The 25712-nt window shown below is 43.8% G+C and overlaps 1 protein-coding gene across 1 annotated transcript in view; it reads right to left on the reverse strand.

Moving 5' to 3' along the window:
• Rtn1 (reticulon 1) overlaps positions 1–25712 on the reverse strand; it is a 204224-nt gene that overhangs the window by 28410 nt on the left and 150102 nt on the right. The window lies entirely within an intron of this gene.

The following is a 25712-nucleotide window of genomic DNA, read 5'->3' on the forward strand; positions in this document are numbered from 1 at the left end:
CGAGCGCCGCAGAGCGCGACAGCGAATCAGCGCGGTCCCGGAACCGCCGGCGCGCGCGCGCTGCTGCTGCTGCGGCTGCTCAACGGGACCGCGGCGCGGGCTGGGCAGCCTTGAGCGGGCTGCCCCCAGGATGGTAGAGCAGGCGAAGAGGCGCGAGCACAGGCTAGGTGTGGGGGCGGATGGCGGAAGGAGGGGAGAAGGGAGGAAGCAAAGGAACGCCTGCGTGGAGATGGCAGCTAAGGAGATCAGGGCTATTCCTAACCAGTGTGATGCATATTCTAGAAATTTCTTAGAAACATGAAACCTGTTGGCCAAGACGTGTGACGGTACAGATGCCAAGCTTACTGCATAATGCCCACTAGTCCTCACTGTTAGCTCGCCTCTGCTGTCCCCAATTCTAAAAATGTTGGCCACAGATTGCTGCCCGAGTCTTCCAAAGGAATGGCAAATTCTTTTTGTTTGGAATATTCCACAATTATCTAAAACCTTGTGACTAAGATTGTGGCTACCATCCTGCTATTGTCCAAGCAACGATCACTGGGTAGAATCTTACTGTAGTCCCAAAGGACTGTAATTCTCCACTATTTGTAGGCTGAATGAATGAATATTAGAATGTGGGGCTTGGAAGCTCCAGGTTGAAGCCCATAAGTGCTGCCACATCACATAGATAGGGTCATTGGTAATTGGCAGGGTTCATCAGTGTGGGGGACATTCAAATAGAACTCATAGAAGCAGAGGGCTTTCTGTCAACGACGTTACCCTTTGTGGTCGATCACTGTAAGGGAGGGGTCTGGAGGTGTGTATAATTTGACAGATAAAGTTGATTTCCAAGAACAGCTAGCCAGAGATTTCAGGAGTCCCAATCCAAGTGTATGTGTAGAAGAAAGAGAACGCTGGGCAGTGTGACTAACTGGATTTGTGACACGGCATGCTTCCACAGTAAATTCTTTATCAGAATATACGAAAAGATCTTGGGAGTCTGAATCGGGCAGACAGGAAATACAGATTGGAATACAGATAGGGATGGGATGTGGGCTCTGTTTGGAATGGGGGTCCATTCAGGGACAAGGCAAACATGAACACAGAGGTGTTCTGCCTTGTGGGCCATGGAGCAGTATCAGAGGAAGAGTTCTTAGCCACCAAAGCTACATGTCCTGTTCTGTTTTCCCACGGCACGGTCTTTCCTGTCTCGTACACTTCTCTCTTCCTCCTGAAGGAGTGGACCCTTCTAGATGCCTCTCCAGCTCTCCAAGGAAGTCTAGGCAGACTCAACTTAACATTTGCATAGCCTGTATTGGCAAAGGGCTAAGGTGGGTTGTGCTTATAGACACAATTTCTTCTTCATTTTTAGGAGGATGTGGTCTTTAAAATGAGATCTTTGGGATGATACGTATTCTTCTCAAGGTTCCAAAGTGACCAGCTGGGTCCCTCTGTCTATGATCGTAGCATCTGAAGCTATGCCTGAGGAAGCTTAGTAATTTTGGGTGATGTCATTCACCCAAAGGGATGATTTGTCATTCCTGGGCAGCTGACCTCTCCCACCAGGGACGAGTATGGGGCGTCTACAGAACTGATAACACGTTTCAGAATTCACCTCTAGAGGTGTGGTGGCCTTGTTTTATGTCTCCATCTTCATCCTATTTCTTTCTTCATTCCACAGCCAGCCATTGTTGGGAATTCAGTCAGCAGGTTCCTGAAAAGTCTGCTAACCCTGAGCTCATCAGCACCAAAGTCTCCTTGTCCGATGCAGACTCAGAATGGAGAGGGCTGGACAGGAGTTGCCAGGAGTCTGTTGATGCCCCAGCCACTCCTCAGTCTTTGGACCCTGGGCCACTAGGAGGCACTGCCAGTTCAACAACAGCCTCAGGATTGCTTCTAGGTGAAGTTGCCAGCGGTACCTTCCCTCTAGTAGAGGGACAGTAGAGAAATAGCCAAGTTCTCGGTGTTCTCAGACATTCCCGGCAAATCTGTATTTTGCTAATCAGACTGAATAGTGTGCATTACTAAGCTCAGCAGGAAAGATGAGTTCAGCACATCCCTAGCAGAGAACAGATGTCAGGGCAAGCCTCTCTCAACCAGAGGACACCATGTCAGAATCCTTGGGCCACACTTTTTTTTATTGGAAAGTTGGAGCAGTCACAAACCTGACTTAGAAACGTCGGTTTAGCTGAACGACCACATTCTTCTCAGTCGTGTTAAGTCTGAGGACAGCAGTTTGATGGTTTGTGGAAGTAAGGTTGTCTGGTTGTTGAAGGTTAGCGAAGAAAGACTTCCAATTGCTACCAGTGGTACAAGAAGTGAGACACTTCAGACTGAGACACAGGAAATAGAGAGACAGAAATAAACTTAAGGGGAGATCACTGGACTCAGAGTCTTTGACCCACAAATTCCTTAAATCCACATGAACTGCATGTCAGCATTGGGCATCTCTGGACTCGTGCAATGCACATGAAGCTCTAGCTTTACATGTTTGCCACTATGAAGTAAGACCTACTTCCCACAAACGTGGCAAACGAATGCTTTCTCTGCTTGCATCCACACAAAATTGATGGGCAGCTCTTGCCAAGTTCGAAGCAATAAAACGGGTACAAAAGATATGTAAATTTCCCTAAGAGGTGAAAGCAAACCAGGAAGCAGAGAAAGCTTGTTAGAGGCAGGCAGGAACTGCCACAGCCTTCGAGCCGGCAGGGAACAGAAGGGCTTTTTCCACAGCCAGCTCAGAACTCTCTCGGGTTAGGTGCCTGCCAGGAAAGGAAGTGATTTCTTTAGTTTTCAAGATGAAATCGTGCGTTACGCAGTCTGTTTTGAAGAAAAGCAAAACAGTCGGATTCTGTAATCTCATCCCAGATTCAGATAAACGCTGGGGGCTGCTGTGCCCACAGTGGCTGTGTGCTGTCTGTCTCCCAGTGCTCCAGCATTTTACTGCTGGAAAACAGCACCACCTACACTGATAGATTTATTCAACAAGTATTTATCTGAGCACTTACAGCGTGGTCAACACTGTTCTGGACACAGAACAGAACTCTCAACTCTCAAAATTCCCTGTGCTATGGTATGGACAAGAACAGAGGACAGTGGAAATGCTAAATACACAACAGGCGCTTGTAGACAAATTTATCAGAAAATAAAGCAGGTCCAAAGGAGAGAGAATGGGGGGGGTGGATGTCTGCTATGTTATAAGGAGGGTCAGCAAGGGCCTATCTCATAAGGGAAAGCTGGAGCAGGCACTTCAAGAATAGGAAAAAGCCCTGTTGTGTCAATCCTGGAACTTGGGAAGCTTAGGCAAGATAGTGAGTGTGAGGCCAGCTGGGACTACGTAGCTAGAGCTTGTTTCAGGAAAAACAGGAAGGACAAACAAGAGAAAAGAAGGGAGGGAAAGAGGGAAAAGGGAAGGAAGAAAGGAGAGGGAGGGAGGAAAAGAAAGCAAAAGAGCAGAAGAGATGATTAAGATGAGGGGAAGGATATTCAGAGATGAGGTTTTGTGCCAGGATGAGTAACTGTCAGCCCATATCAAGCACTCTCCTAGAACATCTTGATTTTTTTTTTTGATGCTCTGCAAAATCTTGCAATTGGAAGTAAAGGCACAGAAGTAAAAATAAACTTCATTATGATCAAAGAACACTGAGAATTTGGCTATATTCGGCTATATGAAATAAGATTTAAAGAGACCTCCAGTCTGGTCCTTAACTGCTGTAACAAGGTAGTGCACGAATTGATATTGTATAGACTGAGGCGATGATTAGCACTTGTAATTCGGGAAACGTGTTTCCATGTATTCTGGGTTACATCATCCCTGGGGCGGGGGCGGAGAACGTGACTTTGATTTCTGGATTCGTTCTTTCACCCATTCATTTGATCTACAGATATTTGTAGAGGCCATACTAAGCATGTGTTTCTAACTACAAAGGGAGCTACTCACTGGGGGCTATAAATAGACGGAGGATATGAGGTCGCTGCCTGAGGAGGGGGAGTGGATGCACAGGCCAGAGGGGTGGGGAGAGGAGCTTTCGGGACGACTCTGCTGAGTGCTGGGGAGAACTAGCACCTCCACTTTGAATGATGGGAGTTTTCTTGGCAGACAAATCTGAAATTAGAACTACAGGCATGTGGAAGGGTCATGTTACCAGGGAAGGAGGAAAAGACTCTGGAGTTTTAAGTAGGAGACTCACTGAAGAGGATGAGTAATGGGCCCACATTGAAGATCTCACAGATGAAGGACCTCAATTCTAGGACCTATGATGATCACTCAACTCCTCAGCGGGACAATCAATACCATGACCCATAACTGAGACTGAAAGCATCAAGTCAAGGGGCGATTTGAGGGGAGCGACTCAGCAGGATTGAGAGAGGGGTTAGCGTCTCAATTCTGGGGCCCTACCTTAAAGGGGGTGCTAGAAGGGGCCCACAGGACACATGGTTCTCATCAAAACCGGGAGAAAGATGACGCGTAAGTAGGAGGCAGATTATTCTCTAAAACTACTATGCCTACGGGTGGTCTCTCACAGAATGAGAACAGCTTGGCATTACTGCTCACACGTGTCGAGGAGACAGAGTTGTTATTCAGAACTCTGCATCCAGCAAAGCTCAGGATAAAGTTTCAAGTATCCAGGGAATGAGAGCAGCTGGCCCTCAGACACCAGAAGATAAACGTACCAAAGCGGTGACTTCAATCGAACAGGAAGAAATAAGGTCATGGGAATGCTAGTTGGCATAGCAATGAGATAGTAGTGGCTTCACTAACCCTAACCCTGTCTAACCCTTACCCTTACCCTAACCCTGTCTAACCCTAACCCTAACCCTAACCCTAACCCTGTCTAACCCTAACCCTAACCCTCCCTAACCCTAACCCTAACCCTAACCCTAACCCTAACCCTAACCCTGTCTAACCCTAACCCTAACCCCTAACTCCAACCCTAGCCCCAACCCTAACTTATGGCATGTCTAGCCTCAGGTTCTTGGCCCAATGGTACCAATTATGGGCTCCACTTGTGCTGTAGGACTTGGGTCCGAGCAGAAAGTGGTAGGTCTCTTCACTCTTGTGCCACTGTTATACCAATGGCCTGATTGCCAGGCCAGTCATTGCTGTAGCTTACAGGGCTCAGGGCCGATGACCCTGACAGCTTCTTCTCTTCCCTCCAGTAGCATTCACGTCTAGTATTGTTACAGCTATTCAGTAAAGACAAGGCTTCCAGGTCACTTCCATGCTCTAGGACTCAGGAAGGTGGTGTCTTTTAGCAAGAAGGTCTCACCATCAAGTTCTAGGGGATATATATATATATGTTTATGTATATGTATATATATATATACACACACAAATGCACACACTTACATACATACACATCTCTCTCTCTCTCTCTCTCTCTCTCTCTCTCTCTCTCTCTCTCTGGCTCAGGGCTTAACTGTGGAAGAAGGAGTGTAAGGACCAGAGGTGGTAAATACATACAAGGAAGCAGTGTTCTCGGGACACAATAGGGTGGCTGCACATATGGACTTACAGAAGCTATGACATCATGCACAATGCTCAAGCCAGAACAAATCTGAGAGAGGGCAGTGGGTGGGGAGTCGTACACATGAAGCCTGTCCCTAATGGAGTCAATTAGCAATTGGTATCTACTGGGAAAGGAGTTGGTTTTCTTTAAGAGCAGGGAAATCATTCTCCCATGGGAGGCCACACAGTTATGAATATATGGGTATCGCAGACTAAAATGAAAGAAAGAACAGAAAGAGGGGGGGAGCTGGGGAGGAGGGGAATGTGGTATAGAATTCTCAAAAATTAATTTAAAAAATGATTTGGGGGCTTGGAAAATGGTTCTGTGTGCTTAAGGGCGTTTGCTGCTCTTGCTGAGGTCCTAAGTTCCCAGCCTTGAACACAACGGCTAGTGACTGTCCGGGAGTCCTGACATCCTCCTTCGGCCTCTGTGGGGCACTATAGCATTGCTCACAGGTGCTATTCACATCGACCTGCAGATGCGTGATACCCACGGAGAAAAACTGTTGGTGGTTCATTTGGAGGAGTTTTTAAAAGAAGGGGAGAACTAAAACAAAAAGTGAAGGCAGGAAAGCGGTTGAGGAAAGCTGCTACAGTACTTGATTTGCTAGGGGGAATATTAACTCTAGACTCTGATGAGTCAGATTTGTGCATTTAGTATCTATGAACCAAACCTATAGGAAAACAGCCATATGACATAGCTTCATATGAAAGAGATGGACGGATAACAGAATCAAGTCAGTCAAATACACAGAGACAGAAAGGGTCTTCCAGGATGGAAAGCACAAATATAAGTTATTAAAAAGGCATTGGAATATGCCTGGGCAGAGCCTGCTAAGAAACCAGAGGCTATCAAGTTGATTAAAACGAAATGAGCTGAAGGACGCTTAATGAATAAAACTCGGGTGCATTATTTAAATGAAGAGTCAGAAATGGAACTGGCAAAGGCCGCAGCAAGTTCGAGAGTCTTCACAGTGATTTCCCCAAGTTTGTTTGACTTGTGCTGTTTGGAGACTCCTGAGTTTTTTATATCACTGTCATGTCCTTTTTCAAATTTAAAGCTCTATCATTTCTCCTCTCTTTATACTTGTATTTTTCTGTGTGTTTATTTACTTACCAATGTGTGCATGTGCATGCACGGGCACATGTGGGCAGGTGTGCCCGTGTTGACAGAGGACCGCCCCAGCTCTCCTTGCTTAGAAGCCTCCACTTTGTTTTCTGAGGCAGGGCCTTTAACTGGCTAGAAGCTAGCTGACTGCTAGCAAGCCTCGGGGATCTCTCCAGTCGGGGGACCCACAAGGCACCACACAGCTGGCTTTTAAAATGGGTTCTGGGGGTTGAACACAGGGTCGTTCCCTGTGCTGTCTTCTCAGCCCGTACCCTGTCTTACTAAACTGGCTACAGCTTGCAGGGAAACAGTGACTAGAAATGGGAATGGACTTTGTCTTTCTTCTGAATTACAGGGTAGACATGTTCAAACCGAGTGTGGCATTGGCTTTAAATATTTTGCTCAGATTTATGGGAGTAAGGAAATGTCACTCTAGTTCTGACTTTCTGAACTCATGATACATTTTAGCAAACATCCTTTCTATAGCTACTGAAATGAATATATGTGTTTCTCTGGTATTATATAATGTAGACATTGATAAAATGTTTATTCCTAGACTAAACTTTATTGAGTCTTAAATGTGATACCTTTTACTATACTGCTCAATTAAGGTTTGATTTGGTAAACTTTCTTGTGCAATTGTTGTATTTGTACTATGTACACTACCAGAGCCACCACCCCCTTGTCCTCCTCCTCCTCTTCCTTGTGTTCTTTTGGAAATATATGTCTTTTTAGTTTGATTAGAGTCACACTAGCCTCAGTAGTCAAGTTGGGAAATGTTACTTTTTGGAAGTGCTTGTGTAAAACGGAGGTCCCTAGTGTACTATTGCAAAGAATTCATCACTTAGCCCACCTGGGTCTAGCTGACTCAGTAATTCTTCAATAAGGCACGAGATGATCCTGTATTCCAGTTTCTGATTATGGTAACTTTGGTTGGTTTTATCCAAGTAAATTTATATATTAAAAAATATTGTTGAACTGGGAATATAGCACAGTGACAAGGAGGCTGCTTAGTGTGTGTGTGTGTGTGTGTGTGTGTGTATGTGTGCGTGTGCCTGTGTGTGTATTCACAAGTTCAAGTCCTAGCATTTCAAAAGAAAAATATCATTAAGTTTATTGGCATAAATGACTCATAACCCACTTCTAACATTTTCAGTAATCTGAAAGTGCTTCTATCTGTCTGCCCTTCGACGGTGATGCTGTCTCATCATCTCTGCTCCCTTCTTGATCATCTGGTTAGGAATTTCTCAATATTGTAAATTTATTTTAAAGAATTATATTCCTACCTGTTGTTTTTCCTTTGTATATTTGCTTTGCATTTTATTTGATTACTATTATTTTTAATTTGCTTCAGTTTTACCAGCCCCTTCAAATGAAAGCATATCGTTTTCAGCTTTTTTAGAAACCTAGTTGTGTTTATTTAAAACTGCACAGTTTGAAGCTGGAAAGATGGGCCTGCAGTTAAGAACATTTCTCTCTTCTAGAGAAAGAAATTCTGTTCCCAGCAATGGGTAGCTAAAAACTGCCTATAATTCCAGCTCCAGGGGATCTTACGCCCTCTTCAGGCCTCTATTGGCACTGCATGCATGTGCACAGACCCACACAAAGACACACATAGTGAAAAATATATTTTTTAAAAGAACCCATAAAATGTAAAACTATACATTTTCCCCCAAGCACAATTTTAGCCACATCCATAAACTGTAATATATTGTGTTGATGTTACAGGGAGTTCATAATATTTTCTATTACTCATTGCAATTTTTTCCTTTGGCCCATCAATAATGTAATATTATAAACAATTGAACATTTTTCTAACTCTCTTGCTGATTTTATGCTAATTATTTTGCAGTTGATAAATAAATTCTATAGAGCTATAATCCACTGAAACTTTTTACAGCTTGCTTTATGTCCTTGAATGTGATCAACTTTGACATAGATGCCAAACCAACTATGAAATCTACTCACACCCACTTTCTTTCTTTCTTTCTCTTTTCTCTTTCTTTCTCTTTCTCTCTTTTCTTTCTTTCTCTTTCTCTCTTTCTCTCTTTCTTTCTTTCTTTCTTTCTTTCTTTCTTTCTTTCTTTCCTTTTTTCCCAGCTTTAAAGAGCATCAAATGTATTTCGTCCATTTCTTCTCCTCTAATGGTTTTATAATTCTATATTTAATCTTTATTTTAATATTATTTGTATGTGTGTGCATGCATGCCTGTGTGCATGTCTGAGTGTGTGTGTGAACTTGCACACTTGCTTGCAGAAGTGGTTGTCCTGTCCTTAGGAGCTGAGGTCACAGGCAGTTGTGAGATGCTGGGTGATGATGCTGAACTCAGGCCCCTGCAAGAGCAGCAGGTGCTCTTATCTGCTGCTGGACCATTTTCACCTCCAGTAGAGCTAAACCTACCTTAAACCTTCAGTGATTGTCACAGAAACTGTGATGTTCACTCCTAGCTTGTTACAGTCTATCTTGAATGTGTAACTGCATTTTCCTGTACAATACAAAACCCTTACGGCAGCAAACTGCATGTGATGCCTGCTGCCCTTCAACTATTATGTATGTTATAAACAAGAAGTCCTATAATTTTGTTCCCTCAAGAAAAACTTTAACAGTATTTCTTCCATCTACACTATTAGATCTCCACCTAAAATTGTTTGTTGTGTGTCTTTGTTATGTGTTTGCTGTGTGTCTTTGTTATGTCATGTGTTTGCTGTGTGTCTTTGTTATGTTATGTGTTTGCTGTGTGTCTTTGTTATGTCATGTGTTTGCTGTGGGTCTTTGTTATATTATGTGTTTGCTGTGTGTCTTTGTTATGTTGTGTGTTTCTGCTTCATGTTATGTGTTTTATGTGTTATCTTTCATTTTCAAGGTTAAAGAATTTTATTTATTACTTCTTTTAATTTGGGTCATAAAAATCACTTAGCTCAGATTTTGTCTGATATCTTCATTTGACCTCCATTTTAAAATTGTAGTTTCATTGGGCAAAGAGCTTTGAATCAGCACAGTTTATACAGGACCCCCATGGTGAGACCAGTTCCAGAGTATGCACACGGCACACATACATAAATGCAGGCAAAATAATTTCACATAGAACAAAATGAATAAAGAAAGTTTAAGATTGCATCCTGCCAACATCTGGTCTCTGTACTTGAAAAGTCAAGTGCATTTTCTTGTTGCTTTTGGTGGACTGTATCTTCTGGCCTTTAAAAAAGATTTTACTTTCAGCTTTTTTTTCAGTTTGATTATGATAATCTTATGATTTTTTTTAGGTTCTATTGAGCCTCAGATCTACAAATAAATAATTTTTACCTGTTTTTGGGGAAAAGATCTTAATGTCGGAATGATCAATTTGGTTGTTAACATGTTAGGACTGACAGTCACCATGCAGACAACCTCTAGATGTGTCTGCAAGAGACCTTTCTAGATTAGGTTAATTGGGGGAGGGGACAAGCCCTCCCTAAATGTGGGCAGTTCCAGCTGGTGGGTTGGGATCCGTGACTGAATTGGAAACAGAAATGGAGCTGAGCCGCTGTATTGAGCGTCTCTCGGCGACCTGACTGGGGACACACTGTGACTGTGACCAGCTTCTCCAAGCTCCAGCCACTGTCTCTTCCCTGCAGTCGTGGACTGTGTCCTCCAACTGTGAGTAAGCCCCTCCTTTCCTAAGTTGCCTTGGTCACTTAGCAAAGGAGCAAGCAACTGATAATGTGCGCGTCTTCCTTCACGCCTTCTGAGCCGTTGTCTTTTCTCTCTTCTCTAAGCCCAGTGGTGGAAACTGTCTCGAACACAGCCTCTACTTCATTCTGGTTTTCGTGCTTTTTTTGCTTCTATTCACCACTTCGGACAATCACTGTCTCCGCGTTCACAGACTCTGACCTCTGTTGTTCAACATCTTATTAAACGTTATAAGTTGTGAGGTCAGAAATTTTGCTACTCCTAGGAATTTAACGTTTGTAGATGGAAATTTCCAACTTTTTCTACCTTCTTTCACATATCTGTAATAGTTCTTTTTAAAGTCCTCTGTTTGCCGACTGCAGTATGTGGCTCATCTGCAAGCCTGCTTATCTCTCTCTCTCTCTCTCTCTCTCTCTCTCTCTCTCTCTTTGCCTGTATGTTTTTGCCTCTTACATGCCCACACATACTTCATAGAATAAAGAACACGGTGTGTATAAAACAGTCACGAAGACTGACAGTCGATGCTATTTGCCTCCAGAAACACTTTACCCTTTCTTTACTCCTCAACAGAAAACATTGTTGTTCAAGGTCAGAGACTGAACTGAGTCCTGGTGAGGTGGTTTGAGACGGGGTCTCAGCAGGTATCCTAGACTGGCCTCCAAAATTTCTGTGTCACTAAGTGGCCAAGTGTCTGAGTTAGGGTTTCTATTTCTGTGACCAGACACTACAACCAAAGCAACTCTTATAAAGGAAACTACTTAATTCAGGGCTTGCTTGGCGCTTCAGAGGTGAGCCCATTATCACCACAGCCAGCAGTGCAGAGGCAGGCGAGCATGGAGCTGGGGCAGCAGCTGAGAGCTTTACACACTGATCCGTAGGTGCAGGCAGGGAGAGAGAGACTGGGCCTGGTGTGGGGGATTCTGAAACCTCAAAGCTCATTCACTCACAGTGACATACCTCTTCCAACAAGGCCAGTACCTTCTGATCCACCCTAAGTAGGTCACCGACCGAAAACCAAGCCTTCAGATATACGAGGCTACTCTCACTCAATCCACTACACAAGGATGAGTTGAAACTTTTGATTCTCCTGTTTCTCAGAGTTTCAGCTTTAAATGGATGCTACCCATCTCTGGTTTTGATTGCCTTGTGGATGGCTTTATGCTATGATTCTCTTGGGCCATCATTGTAGCAACATGGAAAGGTTTGCTTCTGACCCACAGTAAACAGAAGTTGTTGGCCTTGTATGCCACCCCAGTACTTTGCAGAGCTCCTCAAGTTTTCTATGTGCTATGGTATCAAGATATAACACACAGAAGATTCACAAGGTATCTCTCACTTAGCATAGTCCTACCTATAGGCCACCACATTAGTTACTTCTCTGTTGCTGAGAGCAAACACTATACCCAAGGCAACTGTAATGGTTTGTATATGCTTGGCCCAGAGAGTGGCACTATCAGGAGGTGTGGCCTTGTTGGAGTAGGTGTGTCACTGTGGGTGTGGACTTTACGACTCTCATCCTAGCTGCCTGAAAGTCAGTATTCTCCTACCAGCCTTCAGATGAAGATGTATAACTCTCAGCCCCTCCTTCACCATACCTGCCTGGATGCTGCCATGCTCCTGCCTTGATGATAATGGACTGAACCTCTGAACTTGTAAGCCAGCCCCAATTAAATGTTGTCCTTATAAGAGTTGCCACAGTCATGGTGTCCACTCACAGCAGTATAACCCTAAGTAAGAGAGCAACTTTCAGAAGAGTATATTTGGGCTTATGGTTTCAGGGAAGTGCATCAGAGGTAGCAGGCATGCTGCTGGGGCAGGAAGCTGAGAGCTCCCATCCTCACCTGCAAATACAAAGCAGAGGAAGCTGGAAGCAGCCTGAGGACTTTCATCTCAAAGCCTGTCCCCACTGACATACTTCCTTCAGCAAAGTTGCAGGACTAAAACCTCTCCCAGAGAGTACCATTGACTGGGAACTAAATGTTCCATGTCTGCGACTATGGGGACATTTCTCATTCAAACCACCACAGCTACAGCTGATACTGTGCCTTAGTTTGATATCTGCTTCTACCGAAGAAGACAAGTGTCTACCTGGGTGCATCTGCCTTATCTGTTAAATATTAAAACTTAACAGTAGCTCATAGCTCATAACTTTAACTTGAGCTATTGTTCCTTGTCCTGACCAAAAAAAAAAAAAAAAAAAAAAAAAAAAAAAACTTGTTGTATTTTGTCAAGGGCCCAGGACTCTGGAGATCCCTTAGCCTCCTTTTGCTTCTAGTCCCAGCCTATCAGCTTAAAGGTCAGACAGCACTGCTTTGACTAGATAGCCTATACGTTGTAAATGTTACAAATATACTTGTCTTAAAAGATTTATTTATTATATACACTGTCGCTGTCTTCAGACACACCAGAAGAGGGCATCAGATCCCATTGTGGATGGTTGTGAGCCACCATGTGATTGCTGGGATTTGAACTCAGGACCTCTGGAAGAGCAGTCAGTGCTCTTAACCACTAAGTCATCTCTCCAGCCCCTGCGGTTTTTCCCATATAAAAACCTGGTTTTGAGGACTGCCCAGGGTTGCAGTTTTGGATCCCAACTCCTGGCTGCGTTCCTGGTGAGCCAGTCTTGGAGTGTGTGTTCAATAAACCATCCATACCTGACTGAGACTGGTGTCTGAGTGGTTTGTGTGGCTCTTCCTGGACCCTAACATTGTCTATTGAACTTCAGTTGGTCCCAGTCATTAACCCTCACACCGCCTCACACTTCACAGACGTGACTGTGCCTCCATCTGACCATTTCCCTAGCAGCTAGAGAAGGAAGGACGACACACTGCTACTCACCCCTCCTGGAGATAAGAAGTCTACATTTAAGACATTTAAAACACCAAGTAATAAGCATTCAAAAATTACTTGATTAAGGAAAACTGAATTGGAATTAAATTTTTTTAGAAAGCATTGAAATGCCACACACATGTCACACAGAATAAAACTGAAGGTATATTTTGTTAGCCATTATGTTGTTGAATGCATGTATCAGAGAAGAAGGCAGATAGGAAATTAATATAGAACATTAGACGTAGAAAAGGTAAGTATGCATGAAGGATGCGGGAGGAAATCAGAAAGACAATAACAGCACTCAAGGAAGCAGTGCTAGAATCTCAGAGACCGTTCTCCTACTGCCCTGCAGAATGCTGAACAGACCAGCACCAGCAGCTCTTCTTGTGTCTGTGATCAAACTCCAGCAAGTGATGCTCTCTACACTGGACAAGCTGATGGAAAATCTTAAAATCCAAAACGAAGTAACATAATAACAAACCAAATTCGACAAAATAAGTCTCAAATCTCCGAGGCAGTTCACCAAAGAGGATATGCAGATGGCAAATGGCACACACACACACACACACACACACACACACACACACACACACAGTGTTTCCTCTGTGTTCCCACAGAAGGATATTCTAAAGTAGAATAGTATTACTACAGACCTGTAGAATGTCAGAACAAAGCTCTGACATCATCAAATGCTGGCTAAGATGTGTTTAGCTGGGACTCCCATTTGCCCTTGAAAGTACAACATGTGCAGATGCTTTGGGAGACGGTCAGCAGTGTCCCGTCAGAGCGCCTCCCTGTACAGTCGGCAACTGTGATCTCTGACATTTACCTCAGGATGAAGTGACGCACACTCTACACCCTGCACACACGTATTTAGAGTGGTTTCATTTATTCTTCACTAGAAGGATAGGGAAACGAGGTATTATTCAACAATACTTCTGAAAAGAACCATCTCTTACATCATCAAAGGACATGGAGGTTAATTGTCTTATCACCAAGCTAAAGAAGCCGATCTTTGTGCTGTATGATTCTAACTGCATGGCGTTTTCAATGCCAAAACACAACGAAACAGTCAATGATCAGTGGCTGCCAGATAGATGAGGCAGAAAGGGTAAATAGATGGCGCATCGAGTACTATCTATGGGGCTATAATGTCATACAGCGTCACTGTAACTTCGTCCCAAACTGCAGAATGCACAACACGAGAGGGACCGCCTGTGTAAACTGTGGGCTCCGGGTGATTATGAGAAGCCAGCATGCGTTCAACACAACAAATGTGCCTCCCTCTCAGGCAGGGGCTGTTGCTAATGGGAAGGCTATGTGTGCACCACACAGGACGCATAGAGGAACTGGCTGTATTTTATTTGTGTGTGTGTTGGCAGAGAACCTAAAATAGCTTGTTTTTAAAAAGTCTAGGGCTAGGGAGATGGCTCAGCTGTCACAGTGCCTGCCTTGAAAACACAAATGGCTGAGCTTGAGCCCTGGAAGCAATGTTAAAGGCCTGGCCTGGTGAACCATGCTTGTGAATCAGCGCTGGCAAGACGGACACGGGTGGATTCCTGGACCTCACTGGCTTCCTTGGTGAGAGACAGCTGAGTAAAAGACTCTGTTCTGACTGGGAAAAAAAGGGCAGGGGAACGGCATCTACACGTGAGGAATGGCCCCTGAGGTCGTCTTCTGGCCTCCATAGGCACAGGCATACCACAGGCAAACATCTACAAATTCTAGTAATAAAAACCAGAAAATTACAATAAACCAACAGCTGAAAATAAAATACAAAGACTGTAAGGCCATGGAAAAAGAGAAATATTTTTCAGCATGAAAAGGGTTATGTCTTTGCATATAACTTTTAAACTGTAGGAATGTACCCTTACATACTTGGCAATAAAATAGACAATTTAGACATAATGTATGTTTTACTAAAAATTTAAGTTACCAAAACAAACACAAGAAGAACTTAAAAATAAATGAATATTGCCATAGCTTCTAAATAAAAAGCAATTGCTATGTAAGACTGAGAAGATAAAGTGATATAGATTATGTTTGTGATAAGGGGCCTTTATTGAGAATATACAAATAACTTTTACACATGATCGGTTAAGACAGGTTCAGTTACAAATGGACAGTGACACTTCTCCAAGGAAGATGACTAAGTGTCACCTGAAAAGACACTTTGTCGGCCCGGTCAGCCTGTGAGCCAGCATTTGGCACTCATCTCAGTGTGAGTCAGCAAAGGAAAGTGCCAAGTGTTGACAAGGGCAAGGAGCAACTGGAACGCTTGCACCTGGTGGCGGGAATGTGGAGTTGCACAGTCACTCTGGAAAACCGCCTGGCAGGTCCTCAGTTACAGTGTGACCCAGCGTTTCCACTGGGGCATTTATATCCAACAGCACTGAAAAGATGCACGCACAAGATGCATGCGTAATTAGTCAGGGCTGCAATGTTTACCACAGTCAACATCAGCCAAACTATCACCCATCAGTCATGGGCTGAGCCAATCCGTGTATGCAGACTAGGGAACACTTCTCAGCCAGAACTTAGCTGCCCAAAGTAACTCCATTCTGTCCTGGTTTTAGCTAATTCCCTAACTGCCCCCAGCCTGGGCCAAGCACATCCATGTGGCCGTACAGGCAGCTTGGGGAGGCAGCTTGTTTCACAATGGGAAATAAATTTGTTTAATAAACCGAACTGAATCTTTCGAAACGTCCCCCCCTGGTGGGATGTGATTGTGGGTTTGGGCTTTATCAATTCCTACCCTGCCTGCACCAGGGCTGAGAGATCTCTGGGGAAGCCTCTTCTGATTGGAGACTTGGCTCTATAAGAAGGACGCCCTGTGGGAACTAAAAGGTGGACAAGTCTTGAAGATGTAAGAGTGGGAGCCAACACCATCCAGGTAGCTTCAGCAGTTCTGTGTCCATGAAATCCTCAGGCGAGGCAGGCGGGATAGGAAGTAGACCGGGCCAAGGATGGGAAATGAAATGTGATGGACAGGGTTTCTTTTGAGGAAAATGAACTGCTTTGAAATTGGATGGTCATGTAACTTTGTGACTAGACCGAATATAGATCATTTACATTCTGTTAAAAATGGGTGTTTTGGGGTCTGTGAAACAGTTCTCATAAGACAAAAGTCAGAAACAAGGAGGGGAAAATGAAAAAAGAGCCATCTCTAGGAGGCTTCGGCCATGTACCTAGAACAGTACAGGCTGCAATCCAGTTTCATTTGCCAACCTGCTGGGCACGATCTGCCAGGGGCAGCCTGGCAGCATTCAAGAGAAGCCTGGATTTCTGCTTAACTCAGTCCCAGGCTGGCTTTGTTCTCCAGCCCAGTCGCTAACAGCACACAGCTTCTGGCACAGGGGCGATGCCTTTCCTAAGCCCCTGGACACCCCCAGCTTCCAGCTCTCCTGTTCCTGGCCTCCTTCCGGGCACCCCTCTAAGAAACCCCCGACTGGGCTTCCCAGGTTCATAGCTGGGGTTGGTTTCTGAGGCCCGCAGGTCCCACCAATCGTTCCTCATTCCCTGGTTCACACCACATTCCTGCCCTCTGCCCAGGGGGATGCCTGGCATTTGCCAGTCACTGGTTGGTTCACAGGAAAGAGCACAGTCTTTGCTTTGTTTCTGTTCTTCTTTCAAGCACAAATAAAACATGTTATGGGCGATGTGGTTGGAAAGAGGGAAGAAGGTGAGAAGCGACAAAAAAAAAAACAAACCCAAAAAAACAACAACAACAAAAAAAAACCCAAACAAACAAAAAAAAAACTCTACCGCATGTCTCTCATGTTTCTTTTAATAATCTTCATTTGGCTACATGCCTTTTAAGTTAGAAGTCTGATTGCATGTATCAGTTGGACATAGTAGTGGGGTGTGTTCTGGATTATGCACATACAGCAGGCCCTTATTAAATGCAGCCCCCTTCTCTCCCCTGCCTTTAGCAATGACCATTCTGTATCAGTTCAACGTCTTGTTACATCTGTCATCAGCTTCCACAAGCGGGAGAGAACACGCCAGACCCAGTTTCCTGTCTTGCTTAGGCTCCATACATTTCATGGTAAATAACATGATTTTATTCATCTTGATGACTGAATAATATTCTATAGTGCATATTATACTGCATTATATATAGTACATGTTATAGATACTAATATATTGTGTATATTATATGGTAAATATTATATATACCATATATGCATATACTGCATATATGGTATACACACACACACACACACACACACACACACACACACACACGCACACCACTTTTTCTCCATCCATTTGTTGTCTACCCTTCATGAGCTCCTTGTGGTCAGTTGCCCAGGTTGATCTCCCATTCAGTCATTATGGCTGCAGCAAACCCAGTCATCCCGAATCTCTTTGCTCTGCTGGCTTTGCTCCCATTGGAACCATTCAGAACTGTGTTGTTGCATTCTATGCTCGATCTAATTTTAGAGTTTTAGACACTTCGCCCTGTTCTCCACCATGGCTACAGTCATTTGCTTTCCCACTGTTGGTGTATAGCTCCCTTTGCTCAGTTTGTTTGCTTGTAACAACCACTCTAACCAGCGTGTGATGATTACAGAAGAGAATGCTCTTCCCAATGGCTGGCTAATTTCTTAAGAGTAAAATTACTTCCTTGCAAGCAGAATTCATACATGCAAGCTAAACTCACACACCTAGACAATATTTCCTCTCCCTATATTTCCCCATGCCTAGGTGTGACTCAATCAGAGAGCACTGTTGTCCAAAACTCTCTAGAATACTTTACAATAACTAGTCCTAAGCTGCTCCCTCTGCTGGGCTTCCCCTCCCAATGCCTTTTCCTTGTTGGTTCTGTCTCTTGATCAAAACAAAATGCATTCCTATGGCCCTATGTGATGAGGTATGTCCCTTTCCCTAGGTCTTGTTAGTCTAATTCTTCTAATGCCATCAATCTCTTATCAGTGAGTTCCCTCTACAACTTTAAACACTACTCACACGTGTGACCTCATGTTTCTGAGCCACTTGTGTGATTAAAACATTCTCTGGTCAACTCTGTCTGCTATGGTTTGATTCTGAAATCTCCACCCCTCTTACAGGCTTACGTTTTGAGTACTTGGGTCCTGGATTGTGTGTAGGATGATTCTGTGGAGTCTGTAGGAAGTGGGGCCTAGGTGGCTGAATTGAAACAGTAGGGACAGGCCTGGCCTACTGTGACAGACTGAGTCACTGGAAGCCTTGAGCTAAAATAAACCATTTGCCCTTAGTTGCTTGCCAAGTCTCTGGTCACAGTGATAAGTAACACACTATGAACTAGATTCAATCGTGGAGATTAGGAGACAGCCTTTATCAATGCATTTTTAATATCTTTCAAAATGTAGTGTCCTAACATTCATAATAAAAAGCTTAATTTAAAAATTCTTCTGCTGACAGTTCTGGGATGGTGTATTCTGTGCTGGGTTATGGATGTAAACATTGTTCAGCTCAGGGGTGGTTCTATAGTTCACACTGATACTGACTGATTCTTCTCTCATCTGCCAGCCCAAACATTCCTAGTAATAAACATACTGGGTGAGCATCAGGGTGGCATGGTTGAACATTTTTTCCTTGTGTCCTTGGCACAGGGAGCAGCAACACTTCCTCCTAGCCATGGATGAGTTAGGAATGCTCTGTGAAGGCCATCACTGACCATCTTGACAGAGTGCAACAGCCACCAGAATAACTGAATGGGTGCTTACTATGAAAAATTGCCTTGTACATCAATGTAAGCTAAACATTTTCAATAAATCATCTTAGAAGAGAGAGGCTGATTTTGAAGCAGTGTCCCGCTGCATAAAGTCATCAAAAGGGTCTCTTTTGCTGAACGTGTATTAATGAACAAAGACTGGAAACTAGATTGAAAATAATGATCTCATTAAACATTAACAGCGCAGTGGTAGAGTTTTGCAGACACTTGCAACTTTGCAAACTTCCCCTAATCTAGGGAGTTCTTCTAATTTTTTTAAAGTAATAATCTTAAAGTTTGGGAAGCTACCCAAGCAGCAGTGAATTTTTTTTCCCCTCAGAGACGGCACGAATTCACAAAGCCAACCTCACTATTTAAGGCGCAGAACTTCAGGAGTGCATTTGTGTTAGGAAAAAAAGTAAGAAGACAAAAATGGTGGATTATTGCAAAAGTGCTGTGGGCAAGCCCACTCTAAAATCCAGTAGCATGCACCCCAGGAGCTCAAAAGGAACAGAAGCAGTAAGATTGTGTGGGTTTGCCTCCTGAAGATGAGCATACACCACACACACACACACACACACACACACACACACACACACACACACATACACACATTTAATAATTGCTCAGTGTCTGTATTCAGGAGATAGACTGATCTAGAAGTTTCAGAAGTCAGAAATGCATTTCTTCTTTCATAATAGTGGAAATAGCACGTCCTAGCTCATGTTGAGTGAGTCAAAGATGTTTACAAGCACGTTCCTTAAGTCTTGAACGTAAAAAACCATGACCAGATGATATTCGTTCAGCAAAGCGTACATCTAAGGTTAACGTTGAAATCAAAAGAACCCGGACACAGCTTTTGGCTAATCTTCTTTAACTACAGGCTCAGCATCTCTGTGGGACGTGCTTTAATTTGTATAAAGATGACAGCTATCACATGCTGGCTAACTTAGTCTTCTCTGCTAGTGTGTTTTCCTCAAAGATAGCGACATCCAAAGGCAGTAATATGCAGTAACTTTTGGAGGTGTTCTGAGAGTCACTTCAGAATGCATTTAGTAAGAAATGGCTTCCTTGAAATGCTTTCAAAGCAACTCTCACTAAAATACTGATGAATTTGGAAAGTTCCGCACACATGACATTCTTTTAAAAACTTTCAGTTCTAAGCTACCTCACATGCCTGACCAACACACCGAGCACAGCCATCACACAATCTCCTCACTTTTAAGTGGCTGCAGTGTTGACTCACTATTCTGGTCACTGTACAGGGGTGCAGAAATGCATACATAGCAGGAGAAAGGGCTGTTATCTAAGATTTGAAAAGGCATTTGTCTTTCAAACTTATGAAAAGGCCACACTTCTGAGAAAATGCCAAGAGTCACTGCCTTTTTCTTTACCTTCTCACTGTATTTGAGGAGGAGGATTTCAGATCTAAGTTTGTCTGGCTTCCGAGCTCCTTGTGGCCCCAGGTTGCATTACCATCTACTGACATTTCCTAACCACCCCAGGTCAGGGTGCAGACAAGAGTCTGCAGAATTGATCCCAGGGAGGCCCGGGTCCAGACTGGGGAATAGCACCAAGGCTATTCCCTCAGCGTGTCATGGAGCAGCTAGCCTGGACTCAGGGGGGACTGATGTGTGGTTGTGCTTCAGCGGCTCCTACACACTGAACAGGAACCTCGAGTACTGTACTTCTGACGTCCGAGTCCGATTCCTGCCTTTTCCTTTCTTGAAATAGACACCATGTAGCTACAACCTATTATCACCGGGATGGCAGAGTGGTCCTTACAAGTCTCTCAAGTCGGTCTTCCTTCTCTCTGGGCTTTGGAATGGAATCTAGTTTGGGCAAATGCAGCAGTGAGTTGGACAGAGTCCTGACACTACTACTTACCAGCATCACTATTTACACATCCTCTCCCTTTTCTGACCCTAGCTAGGTTCATCACTAGGAAACGGGAGGTATAGCACACATAGATAAATGCCAGAAATTTAAATGTAGATTTACCAGAGGATGACTGACAGCCAGGAAAATACTATGCTACTGTAGCTTCGAACCAGGGCAGGAAGTTCTAAGGTGAGGGACTGGGAGTTTAGCTCAGTCAGTAAACTATGAGAACCCGAGCTGGATCCTCAGAACTCACATAAAAAAAAAAAAAACCTGCGTGGTACTTGTTAATCCCACCAGTGGTACCCACCAGTGAAGAATAGGACTGTTGTTTTTTAACAAAATCTCAATCTTTCGGTTTTACCAATGAAGCCTCAGGAGCCAGATGCTGGGGTGAAAGCTTAGTAGCTCAGAGAGGCAGAGAAAGCACTCAATTGACCATCCTCCTCAGCCTACATCCCGACAGGAATGCCATTCTTTCACAGTCTCCCGAGCTCCTTGACAAGGAGTGTTCCCGCCCTTCTACTTCCTGTTCCTCTCTAGATCCCTCCTCCTGACTTCCTCTTACTCTCTATGGTTTTGTTTTACTAATCCTAGGTTCACTTCCTGTCAACTGGTTGCTTGCTCTGCTTCTTGACCTATGGTTGACGTTATTCAATCCTGTCTACAATATTCGAGCAGAAAGCTCTTGGATTAAAGGTGTGTTCTAGGGCTGAGCCACACCACAACCAAAACAGATTTTTCCACAGTACGATCAAATATCATGGAACATGAGACACGGGCAGATCTCTGGAGCACGCTGTTTGGCAAGCCTAGTCTGTTACTGAGTGAACCCCAGACCAGTGAGAGACTACTGGAAAAAATAATGTTACGTTTGAAAAAACTGAGATTGTCACCAGGCTTCCACATATACACAGGGGTGTGCATACTTGTGTACCAGCATGTACACGAGTGCTCACACACATGAATAAATACACTTACAGTTCTAAGGGGAATGACTATATTGTTTCTTTACATTATATGAACACACCACGGGGAAAATAATTTTATAATTGATATTCAAGTTAAGTGTTGATTCTCTTAAACTGTATATTTTATTAGATAATGATGCTTACTTTATTCATTATATATTGAATGAATATTAAACAAATAATACAAAACTTTTCTTTTTTGTCTTAACTGCTTTTCTTAAGAAAGAAGCTTAAAAAATGGTCGGAACTGGAAAATATCATCCTGAGTGAGGTAACCCAATCACAGAAAAACACACATGGTATGCACTCATTGATAAGTGGCTATTAGCCCAAATGCTTGAATTACCCTACATGCCTAGAACAAATGAAACTCAAGACGGATGATCAAAATGTGAATGCTTCACTCCTTCTTTAAAAGGGGAACAAGAATACCCTTGGCAGGGAATAGAGAGGCAAAGATTAAAACAGACACAGAAGGAACACCCATTCAGAGCCTGCCCCACATGTGGCCCATGCATATACAGCCATCCAATTGGGCAAGATGGATGAAGCAAAGAAGTGCAGGCCGACAGGAGCCGGATGTAGATCGATCCTGAGAGACACAGCCAGAATACAGCAAACACAGAGGCGAATGCCAGCAGCAAACCACTGAATTGAGAATAGGACCCCCGTTGAAGGAATCAGAGAAAGAACTGGAAGAGCTTGAAGGGGCTCGAGACCTCATATGTACAACAATGCCAAGCAACCAGAGCTTCCAGGGTCTAAGCCACTACCTAAAGACTATACATGGACTGACCCTGGACTCTGACCTCATAGGTAGCAATGAATATCCTAGTAAGAGCACCAGTGGAAGGGGAAGCCCTGGGTCCTGCTAAGACTGAACCCCCAGTGAACGTGATTGTTGTGGGGAGGGCGACAAGGGGGGAAGGATGGGGAGGGGAACACCCATAAAGAAGGGGAGGGGGGAGGGGGATGTTTGCCCTGAAACCGGGAAGGGGAATAACACTCGAAATGTATATAAAAAATACTCAAGTTAATAATAAAAAAAAAAGAAATAAAAAAAATTCTCAAAAAAAGTATGCAGTATACTCTAAGTACATTCTACTCAAAAAAAAAGAAAGAAGCTTAAAGTAAATTTTGACATAAAATTAGAGAATGTGCTCTAACTGAATCCCTTTTCCTTTTGTGATTTGCATTCTCTGTCTTCTTAACTTTCACTTTTTAAATTGTAGCATTTACTGAGAAACTTGTAATTGTAAGAAATAACACAAAGATACCCTTCCCACATGTTATGCAGTTTCTTTCAGCCAGTGCTGACATTTTGCAAAATCAACTATTTTGACTTACAGTGACAAAATGCCTCACAGAAAGTTTGCCTTCTCGTTTCAGAAGTTTCTGGCATAGTTGCTTGGTTTTCATACACTCAGCTAAACACCATGAGTGGGGCATGGGGCGATATAGATGGCTGTCTGCATCAAGGGAGACCAGGAAGCAGAGAGAACTGGGAAGTAGCTGGGTGGAGTGTTCTACCAAGGACACACCTCTAGTGACCTACTTCCTTCAGAAGACCTCTCAAGGTTTCCAGAAACTCTCAAAATAGTGTCACCACATAGGGTACAAGTCTTCAAAACACAGACTGTGGGGGAACATTTCAGATTCAAATGACAATTGAACAATAATCTTATAACTGGGGCATGGATAGTGAGTCAGTTCCCAGTTGAGATTCAGTTTTTCTAGCCTTGTATCCTTGTACTCAACCCCCCCCACCCCCCGGCCCTGTGTGTGTGCGTGTGTGTGTGAGTGTGTGTGTGAGTGTGTGTGTATGTATGAGTGTGTGTGAGTGCGTGTGAGTGTGTGTGTATGCCTGAGCATATGTCTCTGTGTTAAATTCTCTACCATCTTATCACCTATAGAGCTATCACCTATTCAGTTTCCACCAGGTAAGCAAAGTTCCCGAATGGTTGCCACACCACAAGATCTCTGCCTTTATAGAACCACACCCATTTTATCCCCATCCTCCTGTGTGTCTTGTTTTCTGCACGAGTTGGAAGTTCACAAGATAGGGATTTGCTGTTTTAGAGAAAATGTTATATTCATCACACTTTCTGGTCCTGTCAGTGAACCTGGCCAGAGAGCTACCTACGTGAGGCTTTCCAAGCTGTGGCAAACGTGTTTGCACTCTGCACATGTTCTGAGTTTTAACCGAGCCAGGAGCTAAGGAATGTGTCATGCTCTTGTCACGTGCTAAGAGCAGCAGCAATGAGGGTGAATACAGACAGGTGCTCCACAATTGGGTGGTGGAATGTAAAGGGGTGAATGGCACACATGGGTTTATTCTAAATGTCTGGGTTCCAGTTGGCATTAAGGGACACAGCTGGAAGAGACGATTTAAAGGCAGTGAAAGGTGGGCCACTTTCTAAAACATCTTGAGCTCAAGCCAGGTGAGGATATATATAAAGGACATCCAAAAGAAAGCCAAGTGTAAAAGCTGTGTGTGTGTGTGTGTGTGTGTGTGTGTGTGTGTGTGTGTGTGTGTGTGTGTGAATACAGGTGTGCATTATGTGTACTTACAGGTGCATATGCATGCTTATGTGAGTGTGCACATGCCTGTTAAGGCCTAAGCTTGATGTCTGTAATCTTCCTCGGCCACTCTGCCTCTTTTTGTCATTTTGTATGGATAGACATTGTTTTGCATGTGTGTAGGTACACATATCTGCATGTGTGCATTCACGTGTCTGTGCTCTCAGAAGAATCACCCTCCACTGCTCTTATATTTTATGCACTGAGGCAGGGTCTCTTGGTGAAACCCAGAGCTAGCTATAACTAGTCTCATTAGCCAGCTTGCTTTGGGGATACCTTGTCTCAACCTCCCAAGGCTTTGGTGGTTTGCATGAAAATGGCCCCCATAGACTCACAGGGAGTGGCACTATGGAGAGGTGTGGCCTTGTTGGAGAAAATGAGTTGCTAAGGGTGGGCTTTGAGGTTTCTGATGCTCAAATCAGGTCTAGTGTCACTCTTTCTTTCTGATGCCTGCTGCTCCAGATGTAGAGCTCTCAGCTACCTCTCCAGCACCTGCCTGCCTGCTTGCCACCGTGCTCCCCATCGTGACAATAATGAAGTAAACCTCTGAACTGTAAGCCAGCCCGATGAAATGTTTTCTTTCATCATGGTATCTGTTCACAGCCGTAAAGCCCCAAGACAAAGGCACAACACCATGTACTCGGCATTTACATAGGTTCCTGGGCATCCCAATGCCAACCTGCTCATGTTCGCCCTTGCATAGCATGGCTTGGCTTTTGTCGTAGGTGCCTTAGATTGCTCACGACAGTTTCTTCAGACAGTTGCTATCCTTTGGAGATTAAAAACAATAAAGACACAAGAAATGGCCAAGTTTGCTTCCTAGGAGACACAAGAGAGATTGAAGAGTGGAATAGTGCATTAAGTAGATAAGATTAAGAACTGTAGAGAAACTAAAGAAAATAAAGTGAAAAGATTGATTGTACTTTTTGTTTTTTGTTTTGTTATTTTTTTTGGAGACAGAGTCTCCTGTATCCAGGCTGGCCTCAAACTCACTATATAGCCAAAGACAGTCTGAACTTCTGCTGAGATTACAGGTGTGCAGCATTCAGCCCAGTTTCTGTGGTGCTGGAGAGCAATTCTAGAACTTCAGGAATCTTGGGTAAGCACTCTGCCAGCTGAGCTACATCCCCAGCCTAAGATGAGAGATCACTAATCACAAAACAAAGCTAATAAACAAACAAGAACCCGACCTTAAGGAGGAAGACAATAGAAGGACAAAGGATGGGACATTATTATTTTGGCGAAGAAAGCTGTGGCCCTGGGTCATACAGGAAATGGGGGTGGGAGGGAGACACACACCTGTCCTTCTCTTGAGTCAGCTAAACACTTGCTCATTGCTCACCTATGCCCGGCTTCAGGAGGGCCCTGAATCAGAAAGCATGACCCCATTCGAGACCAAGGGAGCAGTGACCAGCTATCCCCCTCAGGAAAAGTAGAAACATTAGTTTTAGTTTTTGCTTGGAAATTTCCTAGCAAAACATAACA

This window comes from Rattus rattus, chromosome 7 (assembly GCF_011064425.1).
Source record: "Rattus rattus isolate New Zealand chromosome 7, Rrattus_CSIRO_v1, whole genome shotgun sequence".
Taxonomy (NCBI): Eukaryota; Metazoa; Chordata; class Mammalia; order Rodentia; family Muridae; genus Rattus; species Rattus rattus.